Raw genomic sequence first — 2,714 nt, 5'->3', positions numbered from 1 at the left:
CCCACAGTGATACATTGTTATCTGCTGGACTCCCACAGTGATACATTGTTATCTGCTGGACTCCCACAGTGATACATTGTTATCTGCTGGACTCCAACAGTGATACATTGTTATCTGCTGGACTCCCACAGTCATTACAAAGTGGGAGGCTAAATAACCCTTCCCTCCTCACTTCACTTTTGGTTAGTGTTGCATTTTTTAAAATTTTAAATTCATTAGTAGGAACCACACATGTGTACACCGTCAGGACAAAAGGAAAGCTCTTGGGATTTCTTGGGCATTAACTAGGTAATTGTTCTGTAAAGTGTTTGAATGCAACTGGTATCGAAACACTAAACTGAAACAGCATATACTTAAAAATTAAAAATATAATTGAAGGATAAGTAAATTGAAGCAGGACTTATTTACTTGTAGGGTTTAGGGTTTTGGGGTTTTTTTAATTTCAATTTAGATAGGTAGATTAGATAGATAGATAGATAGATAGATAGATTAGATAGACAGACAGATATTCCCAGATACTAAAGAGTTTAAACAGATTAGGTTTTACAGGTTGACTCCAACTTCAAAGACATCATGATAAATCATGAGATCTATGTTTTTAATAAGTATAATATATTCATGCCTTACTCTGTTTCATACTAGTGGGAACTAGTTGGCCCAGTGAATACAAATTACCTTAAGTTTCTTCCAAGAATGTTGTACTGATCTTCAATGCGCTGACCTTTCCACTGTATTCCTAAAATGCAGAGCAGAGCAAACAGTAGAAATTACTGGACTCACAAAAGTTACTCAATTCTGTTTTCATGATCCAATGAGTGAGTCCCTGCTGATTCATCCAAAATACTCTCTTCCATTTGCTGAGTCACTGAATGCCATGACACAATTTTCTTCAAGTGATGATGGTAAGGAATGCTGTCGTCCTTACCTACGGCAGTCGGGTTCCTAACCGTTTCTGACATCATATCCCTATAGAGATGCTTCTGAGAGGGATCCAGCAGAGCCGACTCCTCCTGGGTGAAGTACACAGCCACATCCTCGAAGGTCAGTGACTCCTACAACATCCCACAGAACACACAGAGGAGGATTGTGTGACACAGGTAACACTGGGTACCTACACTCGGTTACCAGCAGTTTCTTTGATTTTGACCTACAGATATTTATTCCATGATTCTTACTCTCTATGTTCACATTGCCTCATAGAGACAAACCCACAAAAGAAGCCTTGATAGGGGCAACAGCAAAGCATAAACACCCCCTCAGACAGTGGGAAGGGCAGTAAGACTTGAGCTCGAGTCACTCAAAGTATCTTTTTATACAAATGTCTAGTTCTGTTCTAGAACAGCTCTACTCATGAGAGAGCTAGTGTGATATACTTAGAATCCTTTCCTTCAGAAATGGCCAAGCACTTAGGCACTTGCTGTCAAGCCTAGCAATCTGAGTTCAATCCAGAGAACCCACGTGGTGGAAGGGGAGACCAGTTCCTGCAAATTGTTCTTTGATGTCCACTTGTGAGCCATGGTACACACACACTCACACATACACACTCAGATGTACCCTTCCTTCTTAATCTCTAAAGCACATATGTACTTAGAAACATTGTAAAGTTCGTACATGTGGATTTTAGCCTGTTATGTATTAAGACTAAGAGTGTAGAAATGTCTATCTTGTTTCCTCTACAAATTTAATTAAGTATGGCATAACATAACTTCATTCTTCTAACAGGAAAGGTGACATTCTTACTAAGTTCTGTCAGATGTGTATAAAGAAAGGTGAATTGGTTCATAATTGTATAAAATCCCAAGACATCAACAAACGAAAGATTGTATAAAAGCAGGTATGTAGACGAGCGAGCACGGACTGAACTGCACCTCAGGGGCCTCGGTCTGGGTCCTGAATGGCCAGAAAGGTGGCACCAGCGCAAGTCCACACTGTAGACCAGAAGCTCCAAAAGGTCGCAGGCTGCATCACTGAGCTGGCACTGGCTTGCCCAGACCTGTTGGTGCCTCCGTTTCCGGCTGCTAACTCACCATTTCTGGCTTATCAGGCGTCTGGAAGTCCATGGAGGATGTCGGGACGGATCTGTGCACGACGAGGGATGCTGCACAGTTCCAGGAGGACAGAGAGAACGCACAGTGTTCACAGTCACGTGTCTCACACACGCACACCTGGCGTGTCACGCACCCCTCTTGAGAGACACAGATTGGGCAGCTGGCATGGCCCCTCCCCCCGCAGAACGCCCAGCTCAGGTCCAAAGGTCCTGACGCATTGCAGTTGACTCAGGAGCCATGTTTCCTCAATTAGAACCTGACAGCCCAACCCCCCAGCACACAGAGAATCCTTATGCACTGGGGACAGTGTCCACAGAGTTCCAACCTCTACTGTCACACGGATAGCAGACACTCCAGCCCAATACTTCAGGTAAGCTAACGCTACACCTGAATAACCGAACCTGATATCCTCAGATGCCGTATAATACCCTGGTATCTTCAGGACCTCCACTGTTTATAAACACAGACATTTAAAAGTGACCTCGTATGTGGAAGAGCGTCGAGTTGGTTTTTTTTTTTTTTTGTCCCGGAGGAGGATCGAACAGCACATAGTCACTCCCATTCCACTGACAGGGGATGTGTTCCACCCTTTCATCCTGTGTCCTCCATTGGTTTTGGTTTGGTTTGGTTTTGGAGTGCAAGGCACAGAACCCAGGACCTTGCAAT

General features: G+C 43.6%; 1 pseudogene; it reads right to left on the bottom strand.

The window, feature by feature from the left end:
- The window catches only part of LOC110327646, a 4,393-nt pseudogene extending 2,333 nt beyond the window's left edge, over positions 1-2,060 (bottom strand).
- Positions 2,061-2,714: the final 654 nt, after the last annotated feature.

This window comes from Mus pahari, chromosome 10 (genome assembly GCF_900095145.1).
Source record: "Mus pahari chromosome 10, PAHARI_EIJ_v1.1, whole genome shotgun sequence".
In the NCBI taxonomy this organism is placed as follows: Eukaryota; Metazoa; Chordata; class Mammalia; order Rodentia; family Muridae; genus Mus; species Mus pahari.
The sequence above is the reverse complement of the archived record's forward strand: the minus strand, read 5'-3'. Positions and strand labels throughout refer to the sequence as shown.